Source organism: Cupressus sempervirens, chromosome 9 (assembly GCF_028749045.1).
Source record: "Cupressus sempervirens isolate cs-2001-9-10 chromosome 9, ASM2874904v1, whole genome shotgun sequence".
Classification (NCBI taxonomy): Eukaryota; Viridiplantae; Streptophyta; class Pinopsida; order Cupressales; family Cupressaceae; genus Cupressus; species Cupressus sempervirens.
This window is the reverse complement of record NC_143126.1, coordinates 159,597,146-159,613,480: the sequence shown is the minus strand read 5'-3', so window position 1 is coordinate 159,613,480 and position 16,335 is coordinate 159,597,146.

Sequence of the window (16,335 nt, the reverse complement as noted above, 5' to 3'; positions counted from 1 at the left end):
GTTATTTTTGATGCAATGATGGACATGAAAAAAATAGGGCCAAGGTACATCTAACTATCCAAGCACCTTACTAAGTAAACACAATGGAAGAAAACACACAAAGAACAACACTAATTAGAGGGAGGGAGGGAGGGGGGGGGGGGGGGGAGAGAGAGAGAGATTACTTTTGTTGATTCATCAAATTTTTAGCATACATGCTTAACTATAAGTTCTTTTGGGTTATGGCCAGATACAAAATACAACTACAAGGTCTATAGTACAGCTTCAAATTTGCAATATCTACTCTAAACTCTATAAATCCCTTTTCCTCCTTAGTTCTACCCTAGACTAATCCAAATTCCTCTATTTATACTTGCCAAATGGCTTATAGAAGATTCTAGAACATTACATGAAGAAAGGCCAACCTCAAAATGGTCAACACTCATCCCTAGACAAGATCATGTCATTAAATTCATGATCTAAATTAAATACAAGAATCATCTCAAACTAAGAACCAAAACATAGAAAACTCAGTCAAAGAAGGACCCAAGCATCAGCAATACCATTCACTCAACAAATAAAGAAATGCTCAGTTAGCATAGGAAGATCTTAGTTCAGACTGAAGGAACTTGGTTGAAACTAAAGAGATCAACAAGGTCTAAAAGAACTCAGACATATAACTACAACTTGGTAAGGTCTGAAAACACTTAGTTAGAACTACAACTTAGAAAGCACATACAAACTTGGTTAAATTGCTAGAAAGAACAAAATTTTAGGATTACAAGGCAACCTATGTAATGCCTTGCCCAAAGGTCCTTGGAACAAGGATAAATACAAGCCAAGATAAATTTTCTTTAAAAAAAAATTATGGATGCACATGAAATATGACATATGAGGATCAAAAAGATCACAATGGAAGACCAAACAAACATCCAAACACCAATGGATCTCCAAACACCACTACTGACCAAAATGACTAACCATAGAAGGACACAAACTATTTCAAATCTGAAAACATTCCAAAATCAAAAGGCAATTCCAAGGTATTTGAGGATACTATAAAGGGTGTCCAAAACACCTTCGAAAAACTTCTAGTCAAATCAAAGAGTTCTCACTATCCACTAAGATAGGTTTTTCTTCAAAACCTAGGTGATACTTTAATACAACACTATGCGATACTTTCTAGTATTATATGAACTTTCTAATAAAGGAGTGTGATATAATCAAGGTTTGGGTGACACTTCTGAAGAAGGTGTGTGATACTTCACAAGTATCATACAACCTTTCTCCAAGGGGCGTGCGATATAATAGATTTTTTCATGATAGCATTTCAATGGGTACGTGATACTTTCTACTATCACATGATTCTTCTTCTTTGGGCATGTGATACTTTAAAGTATCACCCAATGCTAATGCATGGTCACCAAGGAAAAGAAAGAAATGCACCAAGGCAAACAAGGGAAAGATACATAAGATAAATCCTTCACACTGGGGAGTACTAGATCCATAGTCAAGGCATGGGCACTTGAAACAATAACTACTAGATGGAACTACATCTAACCATCTAACAAAGCAATAATAGAAGTGTTGAAGGTAAAATCATAGTGTATTGAAACAACATCACAATGAACTGAACAACCACACTACGTATGCAGTTCCTCCCAACCATAATAGCATCATGAGACTTCGAAGGTCCTAGCCATCCCCACATGTAACATCTCAAATTTCCAACTAGATAGTTGGAGTTGTCTTATAAGTATTTCATGTACTAAAGCATAATAATATCATAAGAACAAGAAATATAACATGTGAAACCAAAAGCAATAGATACTCCAACTAAGCAAAACATTATCTATCATATGCTAAACATCATAATGAGGGAATGTGTCAATAAACTAACATCATCTAACATGATAAACAAGCATTCCAATGAAAGCATAAACCACAAGAAAGTATACTATAGAACTCATAGTACCAAGTGAAAATATCTAGCAATGGTTGCACTAGGGTAATAAACTATCTCTATACACTAGTCCCCAGTAGTGGTGAAGGTAGCTATACCTCCCAACCATGTGAAACCCATAGGTCCACTCCTATTGTACTGATGGAGATAATGATCCAACCATAAATACACATAAAATAAATGTCCATGGCTAACACTCACACCAGACAATATGATGACTAAAACCAAGATTAGAGACAATGCATAAACTATAGGTCTTGGTCAGAAACTCAGTGGGCTACTATGTAGGGGTGCCATCATGGAGAGTCGCTTGGCATCAAAAAGCCCAAGATTGGAACTATGTGGACTCAACTGCCTAACAAACATACTAAAGCATTTTATTATCTTAAGTTTTATTACCACCTAGTTTTTTATTTAGTTATCACTTACTTACAACTTCCTTTGCCAACCCTCCACGCAATGGTCACCAAGCTGCAAGACAGAAGCCCCCTCCATATTCTACCCTACCCTACCAATACTCATCCAACAATGAGTGCCCATAGGCATGCATGATTCCAACCCAACCCCAAGGACCATAAATCTTGGAAGTAACATGAAATATTGGGCTTCGCAAGTCACCTGACAAATGCACATGCATGTGCTTGTGTGTGGCACACCACCATCACAAAGATCATAACATAAGGACTAGATAAGAACACAATGCAAAATATCACTCAACTAAAAACAAGATTGGTAGGATGGATGTGGCATGCATCCCAATGCAACATAAAAGTGCAACAATGGTCTAATTGACATCCAAAAGGATGATCCAAGTCCACGACCAACATGATGCCAAGAAAATGCAATTAAACAGGGTGGGACATAAAATGAGATTAAAACCCCCAAAATTGGAATAATTCAAAATTAAACCTATTTTTTCCTTGGGCACGAAAGCCTCAAAAATCTAATAAAATTTGGGTTCAGACACCATATGCAAAAATGTCTAGCATAATGGTGTCAAACCCCAAACCCCCATCCCAAAAATAGGAAAAATGTTCATACCCAACCAACTAGGTAGAACCAACAAACATAAATAGGGGAAAACACTAGTGTAGAATTTTAAAACCAACAACTACTAGAAATAGATAGAAAACCTGAGCTGAAACAAGAAAACAAGAGAGCCCCACCTAATAGCCAAGAGGGCTAAAACAAAGAAAAACTAGGCAGAATAAATAACCCATAGATACAACTAAAAATAATGCCAAAGAAATGTCTCTCCAAGTTGGATCCAATGATACTGATCTTGTGAAGATCCCACACTCAAAGCTCTCACAACAAACATAAACATGATCCTCCAGAAGAGGATTCTCAAAAAATTTGTCAATTTTGTATTTTGCAAAAGTGAGAGGTGAGGAATTAAATTCCTCTATCAATACTTATTCACTTTTCAAGTGAATAATTGATTAGGTTAAATATCGAATTAGACTAGCTAGACTCTAAATTGATGCAAATGAAAATAGGTTATCCCTCATAATAGGAATTCACTTAAGGAAAAGTTGCTAGAATTTAAAAATCAATTAAATAAAGCCCAAAAACCCTTAAACCAAAATCACAGAAGGCCTTAACAACTTCATGACAATGCAAAACTCTAAATGCATAGACATGCTCACTAGTCTAATCACATAATGCAAATGAGTCTAGATTTAACAAATTATCAAAAGGTTTAATTTAACATTTAAAAGATACGTTAACCATATAAAGATGACATTGGTAAATATGAATAGCTAAATCACTAACTCCACGTGCAACTTCCAGGGATATAAATCCTACACACTAAAATACATGATCAAGTATAATTGCATATAATATCATAGCTAAAGAAATAAATGCATTAAATGACTAGTTTAGCCATTTATAATTCAATAATCCATTTATATCACTCACATTCACACCAAGCATAATGAAACAAGAATGAAGTAAATCACCATAGCATAAAATCCATCACATAACAGAATCAAACATATGTCCAAATACTAGATAACTAGATATCATCATAGACCTACTGTCATCTCAAAATGACATCAACATGCAAATATGATAAACTAAATATCATAGCAGAATAACATGTATGGTACTGAAATCAAAGTATAACATTCGACCCTCAGGTCATCTCAAAGTATAAAATAAGAGTATCAAGTATCTCTTGAATCAAAATAACTAAGGTACAGACTACAAACATGAGAGACACTACAACCTAGAATGCTCCTACATCAGACAACTAGGGTCGAAAGAAATGGTTGTCCTGAATCATGCAAGTGTCACAACCTGAGCTGAATCCAACTTAGATTAAGAAATCCATGTAGCATCTTTAACTAGTCTATTCTTCCACTTCACCAAATACTCATAGTAATCTTTTCCTCTTGTTCTCTTACCAACCATATGATCCAATACATTTTCAACCTCTTCAATATGCTTATTAGGATAATATATCCATGGTATTAGATAACTCAATTTCATAAGCATTTCCATTGTCAAACTTCCTCAAGATCTTACAAGGTCCAAACTTCTTCATCTTCATCTTAATGTATTTTCCAATAGGAAGTCTACCTTTCTTCAACTAAAGCATCACCTCATCACCAACTTCAAAAATATGATGTCTTCTAGACTTATCTAAATTTTCTTTTTACTTCTAAATACTTTGTTCCAACCTCAACTTCACTTCCTCATGTAAACTCTTCATAAAACCAGAAAATTCTTCCCCTGTGACACTTCTCTTCTCTTCACCAACAACATCCCTCAAATTTGATATTCGTCTAGGCTGCATTCCAGTAACAATCTCAAAAGTTTTTTTTTCTTGTACTCTTATTCACAAAATTATTATATGCAAACTCAGCTTGTGTCAATGCTAGCTCTCAATTACTTGGTTTATCTCCAACCAAATATCTCAGCAAATTACCCAAGCTTCTATTCACAACTTATGTCTATGGATGGAATGTAGAACTAAGTTTCAACTCAGTATCCATCTTCTTCCAAAAATTCCTCCAAAAGTAACCAACAACATGCTTAGTATCTGATGTCTTCTTACATGGTATTAAATGTGCCATCTTAGAAAATCTATCCACAACAATAAATATGGAATCACACCCTTTTACTGTTTTAGGTAATCTAAGACCAAAATCCATATTGATGTCACTCCAAGGTTTTTAGGAACATAAATAGGTGTATACAAACTAGTATTTTGACTTATTACTTTTGCAACTTGAAAAAATCCACAACTCCTTACAAACTTCTAAACATTCTTATACATCTATGGCTAATAGTACTTATCCTTTAGCAAACTCAATGTCTTATCAATTCCAAAATGTTTGGCCAATCCACCACAATTTTTTTCCTTAATTAGATTTTGCATCATAATGCTTCTTGGTATACACAACTGAATTCTTTTGAACAACATACATTCTTGAATGAAATACTCAACATACTTACTCATGTCATCTGATAGATTTTGTGCTTTGCACTCTCTCCATACCTCAAAAAAATTAGGGTCAATATCATACAACTCTTTCATTTCATAAAACCCAATAACTTCAACTTTCATCTTAGTGAACAAACAATGTCTTCTACTCAATTCATCAACAACTTGGCTAGTAACTACACTCGTATTCTTAATCACAAATGTGAAACTCTGCAAGTACTCAACCCACTTCATACATCTCTAATTCAATTTATGTTGACATCCCTAGTACTATAAATATTTTTGATTAATATACAACACAAACTCCTTAGGAATCAAATAATGTCTTCACTTCTTCAAGGATTGAAAAATAGCATAAAATTATTGATCATACACAAAATACTTCCTTTTAGCATTATTCAACTGCTCACTAAAGAAAGCAATAGGTTTACTTTCTTGACTCAATATACCTCCTATTGCACTACCACTTACATCACATTTAACTTGAATACCTTATTGAAATCAAGTAAAGACAATATAGGTAGCCCACATTCTTAGGTGTAGGCCATCCCAAAATTGATTTAACCTTCTCTAGGTCCATTCTCAAACCATCAACTAAAATCACAAATCCCAAATACACAATATCCTCTTGTATAAAGGAACACTTTTTCAAGTTAATCATTAACTTCTCCTCTTTTAATCCTTGCAATACTTATTTGACATTCTCAATATGTTCTTCCTTAGTCTTACTATTTATCTAAATATCATCAAAATAAACAATCACAAACTTACCCAAAAATCTTTTGAGAACTTCATCCATCAACATCATGAAAGTACTAGGTGCATTAGTCAAACCAAAAGGCATTACCAACAATTCATACAAACTATCTTTTCTCTTGAAAGCAGTCTTCCATTCATCACCTACTCTAATCCTAATATGATGATAAGCACTCTTCAAATAAATCTTTGTAAAATACTTTTCTTCACTCAAACAATCCATTATGTCATCCATACTTGCCATAGGAAACCTATATTTTACTGTGATCTTGTTAATAGCTCTGGACTCAATACACATCCTCCATTCTCCATTATTCTTAGGTGCTAATACAATAGGTACAAAACAAGGGCTCAAAGGTTCTCTAATTACCCTTTCTATAGCAACTCATGCACTTGTATGTTAATTTCTTCATTCTTTGTAGATGTCAATCTATATGGTGCTTTATTTGGAAAACTAGCTCTAGGAATCAAGTCCATACAATGACTTATACTTCTTAGTAGTGGTAAACCATTAGGTATATCTTTTGCAACAATATCTTTAAATTCCTTTAGCAAAACTTGCAATTTCTACTAGCACTCGATGAATACTACTAGTTTTTGTTTTCACTCAATCACCATTAACTTTTGTCATTTGATAATTCAAAATCCAAACTATTCCTAGTTCAATGCATTAACATCTTACTTCAAAGAACTTTCAAAATAATAATTTACAATACATTGAAAGAAGTGCAATGGATCTAAGCATTTTTGAATTGGCTAGTGCTCTATTAGGCAAGAAATTGGAAGGGGAAAATCTTGTGAGAGGTACTGATCCTGGTGGGATAGGAGATCAAAATGCAAAATTTTTGGCAAAGTCTACAGTGTTGCATGACTTTTTCATGGGTTCTAGTTCCACAAGATGTGGAGTCAATAAAATCCCTTTGGATCCTTTGCCTGCAAAGCACGTACTGAAACAGGAACTTTAGTAGGAAAAGATTTCTTTGGAGAATGTGGAGGAGACCAAAGATAGGAAAGCAAAGAACCCATCGAAAGGGTTAGGAGATCAAAGGTCATGGTCTTCTCTATTTGGTAGGAAACCTAGAGGAAAACCATCTTTCCCTCTAGTCACATCAAAATCTTGCTGGGAGAAAGGTGAGTTTCAAATCTTTATTCTAAACCTGATTGTTGATTTCTCTATCTCGTCTATGGAATTTACTCTAGTTGGAAAATTTATGGCAGCTAGACTAGATATAGATACTTTGAAAAAATATGATTAAATAGAAATGGGTTATCCATGGTCAAGTTGATATAGCTCATATGATGAACGGTTTCCTTTCATTCATTTTTAACTACAAGGAAGATATGAATATGGTCCTTTATGGAGGGCTATGATCATTTGGAAAAAGCACTCTCACTATTAAAAAAAAAGGGAGCCAAACATGGACTTATCTAATGCCTTCTTCTTAACTACCCCAATCTGGGTTAGACTTCTTGGCCTTCCTTTGGAATTTTGGCATGAGGATATTTGTAAGGGAATAGTTGGTTCCTTTCGGGAAATAATTGCAATGGATAATGCTACAGCTTTGAATTCTAAACTTTAGAGTGCAATATTATATATGAAAGTGGAAAACTTGAGTAACCTTCCTAAAAAGGTAGAACTAATTTCAAAACTTGGAAAAAGTACACAAAAAATTATATATGAAGATCTTCTAAATACTTGTTTGCCTATAAAAAATAGGGCCATTGGGTGAAAAATTGCCCTAACAAGAGCAAGAACCAACCCAAGACTAATAAGGAGGATAAAAAGAAAGAAGAAAAGACTTAGAAGAAAATTTGGAAACCTAAAGCTACTCTTGAAAAGGGTTTGAAGGATAAATTGAACCCTAAAAATAAAGAAATTGCCATGATGTCAAATCCTACCTTGAAGGATAACCTGAGCTTTGAAAATTAGGAGACTCGATTGTTATTAGATCATGTCTTACCTGAGCAAAATAAAGAGAATATGGATGACTTGATGAAAAAATTAGTCATCTACCACTAGAATGATATAAAATGGGAAGATCTAATAGAAATGGAGGAAATAGAGGAGGGAGAAATTCTAGAGGATGGGAGTAGATCTCTGGTTTTGGAGGAAACCTAGAATGTTGATTTCTAGTCTATTGAAATCTAGAATGTTAATACTCAGCCTCTTAAGACACCTTTGTGAAAAGAAATAGTTCCCTTTAGGAATGGATTTGAAGTTGAGGAGAGGAGCTCAGAAGGGAAGGATCTAAAACAAGAATAGGGTCAAAGGAAAAAGACTGAAAAGAAAATTAATACAACTCCTAAAGGAGTAGAGACTCGAACTAGTAAACTGGAGTAGCAATCCAAGGTGAAGCCAAATGTTGGAACTCCAAAGAAACCAAGAAGGAAATCTTCTAGGAAAACTAGAGAGATTGAATGTTTATAGAATATTGATGATGGAAGACAAGAAACTATTCTAGATTTTACCCCTAAAAAATAAACATGAAAACTATCACTTGGAATATTAGGGTATTGAACAGCAGCCATAAATTAGATATTGTTTGAAATTTTGTTAGGGAGCATAAGTTGGATATTTTATTAATTCAAGAAATGAAAATAGAGAAGGAGAGAGCTGAAAAGATTAAGTCTTCTAATTATTACTGCATAAAGGCAAGTAGTTCAAAAGGAGCTTTAGGAGGTACTATGATGTTATGGAAAAAAACCTTTTTCTCAGGAACTTTTTTGAATGATAGCAAACATTTTATGGTGATCAAAATTGCAAGCATTGACTAGAATAATGAATGGTATATTGTCAATATGTATGCACCTATTATTAAGAATTCTAGAAAAAAGGTATGGGAAACTCTATCGAATATAAAGAGTAAAGACTACTATGGTAGATGGATCTTCATGGGGGATTTTAATGATCCTCTTTATAACCATGAAAAAAAGTGGTACATGTGAGTCAGCTAGATGGGATATTGGATTTTATGGATTTCATTAATAAAGAGGCTTTAATGGATTTGGATCTTCATGGTATAGAGTTTACCTAGAGTAATAAGAGGACATATGATGACTGTATTTAGGCTCGATTGGATAGAGCTCTTATTTATCCTGACTGGACTAAGGATTTTGTATGCAAGTTAGAGGCATTATAGAAAATTAAGTTAGAAAACTTTCCACTAATCTTTACTACTGATAAGGTTAATATCAAAAAACAACTTTCCGTTTAGGTTTGAAAAAATGTGGATGCAACATCCATAGGTTGAGAGTAAATTGGCTAAATGGTGGAATATAGATATTGATGGAACTACTCTTTTTAGGGTGGCTTCTAAAGTAAGAAATTTCAAAAAGGAGGTTAAAATCTACAATAAAAGATGTTTTGGTAATATTTTTGAGAGTAAATCAAATATTAAGGAAGAACTACGAAATATCCAAGATAGGATACAAAAGGAAGGATACACTCTAGATCTTTTTATAGAAGAAAATGAAAAATTGGTGGAGTATCATGACATTGTTACTAAAGAGGAAATTTATTGGAGGCAAAGATCTAGATTGGTCTAGCTGAATGAAGGACATAAAAATACTAGGTTTTTTCACCTTTCTACTCTAAAGCATAGAGCTAAAACTAGTATCTCAAATCTTAAGAAAGGTAATATGAAGATTATAGAGGAAAAGGAAATCTCAGATGAGATGGTCTCCTTTTTTTCCACTCTGATGACATCTGACTCTAATATTGATCCTACTCACCAAGAAAAACTTTTCAAGGTTATTCCATCTTTGATTACTGAAGAAAAAAATAAAATTTTGGGTGCTATTCCTAAGGAAGAGGAAATTTTTAAGGTAGTATGCTCCTTAGGAGGAGATAAATCTCCAAGACCAGATGGTTTTCCTATGTTCTTTTTAAAAAAAGAATGGAAACTAGTTAGGAAAGATGTGTGCGATGTTGTTAAAGAATTTTTTGGGGGCAAAATGTATGTTGAAGGAGATAAATTCCACATTCCTTTGCCTTATTCCTTAAAAAGTTTGGGCTACTTCTCCAGACCAATTTAGGCCTATAAGTTTTTGTAACTCCTTCTATAAGATTATCTCAAAAGTCCTCACTTTTAGGCTACTTTTGGTGCTACCATCTTTTATTGCTGAACAAAAAAATGGTTTTGTCCCATGTAGACAAATTCTTAACCCTATTATTGTTATGCATGAGAATATTCACTCTTTATCTTTTTCCAATAACTAGGGTTTTATTATGAAAATTGGTATTGCAAAATCTTATGATAGAGTGGAATGGTCTTTTCTTGAAAAGATTTTATTGGCCTTTGGCTTTAGTAATAGTATAGTGAGGGTAATTCTTTAGTTGATTTCTACAACCTCGATTGTTCTTCTGGTGAATGGATGTTCCTCTAAATTCTTTAGCCCTTCTAGGGGATTGAGATATGGAGACGCTTTACCCCCTATTCTCTTGACTATTATGGCTAATTGTTTGGGGAGGTATATTGGGAAATTGGTTTTAGAAGGGGAAATTAAAGGTCTACAACCTTCTTCTTAGTCTCTTACCTACTCCCACGGATAATTTGTTGATGACACTATTTTCATGGGGAAAGCTGAAGTTTGGGAAGCTACAAATCTTTAAAAATCCCTCAACCTCTACTCTTCTACTTCAGGTCAGTTGATTAACTAGAATAAGAGCTCTTTGTTTTCTGTGAACGCCGCAGTTTTAAGATAGAACAAAATTGCTAAAATTCTTGGGTGCTCAATAGGTTCTTTTGCTTGTATTTATCTGGGTCTCCCTTTGGGGCCTAAAGCTCTAGATTCCTTTTCGGATGATCTCATTAAGAAGTTTAATAAGAACCTTGCTGGCTAGAAGGGTAACCTTTTGAGCCAAGCTGGAAAAATCACTCTCCTTAAAGCTTACTTGCAAAGTATCCCTACTTATGCTTTGATCTCTTCAAAATTCAAGTAAAATTTGTAGATACTATTGAAAAAATCAAAAGGAATTTTCTCTATTTTGTCACTAAGGAAAGGAAGAGAATGGCTCTAATAGCTTGGGATCAAATTTGTAAGCCTATCAGGGATGGTGGTCTGGGAATCAAGTTAGTACGAAGTATGAATAAAGCTCTTCTTGCTAAGTAGGGATGGAGAGTGTATCATGATGATAAGGAGTGGAGTACTATATGGAAACATAAATACCTTTTTAATGCTCCCTCTTTATCTGACTTTCTTTCATATCCTAATGTTCTCTCCCCTTCTGCCATTTGGGGGGCTGTGGAGGGAGTTAAGAACATCTTAAGTAAAGGATGCTTCTAGAAAGTTGGAAATGGGTAGAAGGTTAGATTCTAGGAAGATGCTTGGATCTTGGACCATCCTCTAATTGAGGATTTTGAGGATAGGACCTAGATTGATAAATGTAAGCAATTGTATGGCACTCTTGTGGGACATTACTAGTTTAACAACAACTAGGTTAGCCTTGTTGATATTAACCAAGATTTTCATAATATCTAGATTATGTTAAATGCCTTTTATTTGTATCCCCATAAGGAAAATAAAATGATATGGAGTGCTTATGCAAGTGGTTGTTTCAAATTTTCATCTGTGTTCAAATCTGAGGAGAAAGGTGCTCACCCTTTGTGGACTAGAGCTTGGATAAAAGGTCTTACTCCAAAAATAAACATCTTTTACTAGATATTGCTTCAGAATAAAATTCTTACTTAGGAAAATTTGCAAAAGAGAGGGATGAATGTGGTTAATCGATGTAGCCTATGCAAAGAAGGTTATGAAGATAGAGATCACTTGTTCTTAAATTGTACTTATAGTAAAAAAGTATGGAGTACTATCCTTAACTTTTGGAATATTGCTTGGGTCCATCATAATAACATTGAACACTATTTTCAAAGCTGAAATTTCCCAACTAAGGATAGTGATGTAGGTTTCCTATGTAAAATTACTCTTCCCCATCTCTGGTGGGGAATCTAGAAAGAAAGAAATAACAGAATCTTTAGAAACAAAGAAATGCCTAAGTGGGTGCTTGGCCAAAAAATTGTTAGAGCTATAAAGGAAAACTTCAATTCCTAGAGAAAGTGTAATGAAGATTTCAAATTCACAACCCAATGCAAACTATAGGTTCTAAAATGAAGAGAGAAGATCAAAGACTGAATACTAAATGGAAGGCTCCTCCTATGGGATGGATCAAAGGGAATTTTGATGGTACCACTAGAGGAAATCCTAGAAAAGTAGGTTGTGGAGGGGTTTTGAGGGATCATACTTGTAATATTATAGATTCTATTTCGATCCCTATTGGTACCTCAACTATTCATAAAGCTAAGGCTACTACAACTCTTTATATGATGAGGTTGGTAGTGGAAACTGGTTACTAGTACTTCTGGATAGAACAAGACTCCTTGAATATCAAAAATATGCTAAATGGTGAAAGCCTAATTACATGGTCTATTGAAGCTAGTGTAACAAAAATTAAAACCTTAATGGATAAATTTGACACAGTCATTTTCTCTCACTCCTACCATGAAGGAAACACTGTAGCTAACTAGATTTTCTATAAGATTATCTCAAAAGTCCTCACTTCTAGGCTACTTCTGGTGCTACCATCTTTTATTGCTGAACAAAAAAATGGTTTTGTCCCATGTAGACAAATTCTTAACCCTATTATTGCTATGCATGAGAATATTCACTCTTTATCTTTTTCCAATAACTAGGGTTTTATTATGAAAATTGGTATTGGGAAAGCTTATGACAGAGTGGAATGGGCTTTTCTTGAAAAGATTTTATTGGCCTTTGGCTTTAGTAATAGTATAGTGAGGGTAATTCTTTAGTTGGTTTCTACAGCCTCGATTGTTGTTCTAGTGAATGGATGTTCCTCTAAATTCTTTAGCCCTTCTAGGGGATTGAGATAGGGAGACCCTTTACCCCCTATTCTCTTCACTATTATGGCCAATATTTTGGGGAGGTATATTGGGAAATTGGTTTTGCAAGGGGAAATTAAAGGTCTGCAACCTTCTTCTTAGTCTCTTACCTACTTCCATGGATAATTTGTTGATGACATTATTTTCATGGGGAAAGTTGAAGTCTGGGAAGCTAGAAATTTTTTAAAAGCCCTCAACCTCTACTCTTCTACTTCAAGTCAGTTGATTAACTAGAATAAGAGCTCTTTATTTTTTGTGAACACCCCAATTTTAACATAGAACAAAATTGCTAAAATTCTTGGGTGCTCAATAGGTTCTTTTGCTTGTATTTATTTGGGTCTCCCTTTGGGGCCTAAAGCTCTATATTCCTTTTGGGATGATCTCATTAAGAAGTTTAATAAGAAACTTGCTGGCTGGAAGGGTAATCTTTTGAGCCAAGCTAGAAAAATCACTCTCCTTAAAGCTTGCTTGCAAAGTATCCCTACTTATGCTTTGATCTCTTTAGAATTTTAGTAAAATTTGCAGATACTAATGAAAAAATCCAAAGGAATTTTCTCTATTTTGTCACTAAGGAATGGAAGAGAATGGTTATGATAGCTTGGGATCAAATTTGTAAGCCTATCAGGGATGGTGATCTGGGAATTAGGCTAATACGAAGTATGAATAAAGCTCTTCTTGATAAGTAGGGATGGAGAGTGTATCATGATGATAAGGAGTGGATTACTATATGGAAACATAAATACCTTTTTAATGCTTCCTCTTTATCTAACTTTCTTTCATATCCTAATGTTCTCTCCCCTTCTGCCATTTGGGGGGCTATGTAGGGAGCTAAGAACATCTTAAGTAAAGGATGCTCCTAGAAAGTTGGAAATGGGCAGAAGGTTAGATTCTAGGAAGATGCTTGGATCTTGGACCATCCTCTAATTGAGGATTTTGAGGATAGGACCTAGATTGATAAATGTAAGAAATTGTATAGTACTCTTGTGGGACATTACTGGTTTAACAACAACTGGGTTAGACTTGTTGATATTAACCAAGATTTTCATAATATCCAAATTATGTTGAATGCCTTTTATTTTTATCCCCATAAGGAAAATAAAATGATATGGAGTGCTTATGCAAGTGGTTGTTTCAAAGTTTCATCTGTGTTCAAATTTGAGGAGAATGGTGCTCACCTTTTGTGGACTAGAGCTTGGATAAAAGGTCTTACTCCAAAAATAAACATCTTTTACTAGATATTGCTTTAGAATAAAATTCTTACTTAGGAAACTTTGCAAAAGAGAGACATCAATGTGGTTAATCGATGTAGCCTATGCAAAGAAGGTTATGAAGATAGAGATCACTTGTTCTTAAATTGTACTTATAGTCAAAAAGTATGGAGTACTATCCTAAACTTCTGGAATGTTGCTTGGGTTCATCATGATAACACTGAACACTATTTTCAAAGTTGAAATTTCCCAACTAAGGATAGTGATGTAGGTTTCCTATGTAAAATTACTCTTCCCCATCTTTGGTGGGGAATCTAGAAAGAAAGAAATAACAAAATCTTTAGAAACAAAGAAATGCCTGAGTGGATGATTGGCCAAAACATTGTTAGAGCTATAAAGGAAAAATTTAATTCCTAGAGAAAGTGTAATGAAGATTTCCAAATTGACAATCCAATGCAAACTACAGGTTCTAAAATGAAGAGAGAAGATCAAAGACTGAATACTAAATGGAGGGCTCCTCCTATGGGATGGATCAAAGGGAATTTTGATGGTGCCGCTAAAGGAAATCCTAGCAAAGAAAGCTATGGAGGGGTTTTGAAGGATCATACTTGTAATATTATAGATTGTATTGTCATCCCTATTGGTACCTCAACTAGTCATAGAGTTGAGGCTACTAAAACTCTTTATACGATGAGGCTGGTAGTGGAAACTAGTTACTAGTACCTTTGGATGGAATGAGACTCCTTGAATATCAAAAATATGCTAAATGGTGAAAGCCTAATTACATGGTCTATTGAAGCTAGTGTAACGGAAATTAAAACCTTAATGGATATATTTGACAAAATCATTTTCTCTCACTCCTACCATGAAGGAAACACTGTGGCTAACTGGATTGCAAACTAGGCTATCCAACAGGAAAGTAAGTTGAGGTGGAATGATGACCTAAGTAGGAGCATGGATTTGAATCCACTTATTAATTATGACAAAACTCACATGATAGAAGGTAAGATTTTCTAGGATTGGCAATTTAATGATAAGTGGAGGTGGGATTAAGGAGGAAAGTGTTATATTCCCTACGAAGTACCTAAAAGTGATGATTACCTATGCTTGGCATGTAAGTGTTTTAATGAGCTCCTTGGTTGTTTTTATGAGCACCTCAACTTTTCTCAAATCTTTATGTTCCTAGTCTACTCTACTTTGGGATTTCACAAAGAAATGCAATTTTTTGATATGGGTAGGGAACTGAGAAAATAGGAACCAAAGAACATTAAAGCATGGAAGGGCAAAGACCCTATTTGGAAAATTTTGGAGAAGGGTAATGTTACTACTTACCTAGAGCACCTTCATGGCTAAAAACCACATATCACGAAAGCCTTCTCTAAAATGGGCTTAAAGATAGGGTTTCCATGCATGGTGTTATGGTTCACTTGATTGAAGATTTCATCATCGAAGTCACGATGCTTCCTAAGGAGGGCATAAAGTTCAGCAAGGAAACAATTATTTCTAATGTTTCATTCAAGAAATTTCCAAAGATAGAAGCAAAGGAGACAAATTTGGAGAAAAATGGAAACTTTTATTAGCTAAATCAAATAAAAGTTATTTGGTGGGATGTCCTCTCTTGCATTTGTGAGTACTTCATTCTAGATGGTAGGGTAAAAAGAGTTTGTAAATTTCATTTTGTTATCCTAAATCATTTTTTGTATAAGGATAGGATCTCTTTTTCATTTTATTTAAGGTATTCCTTGCTTCAAAGCCTTCAGCCCATATGAGAAAAGAATCCCATCCAGTTTTACATGAAGGGCTAATCCTTTTAATTGAAGATTATTATAAGAGTAAGGCTGTTATATCTTCCCCATACTTTGAGAAAAAGAGAGGTTATGTTAGTGAAACCCATTTAAGGAAGAGTAAGGGAGACAAAGGGGTAAGTGTGACAAAGAAGAGTATGAAGTAGGACACACCTCAAAAAAATGTTGAGGAAATTATTGAGTCTAAAAATTTAGACAAAAATGATGAAATGAATATGGAGAATGAGGAGAATACAAATATGGGAGACTTTATTTCAAACCTAGAGGGTTAGCC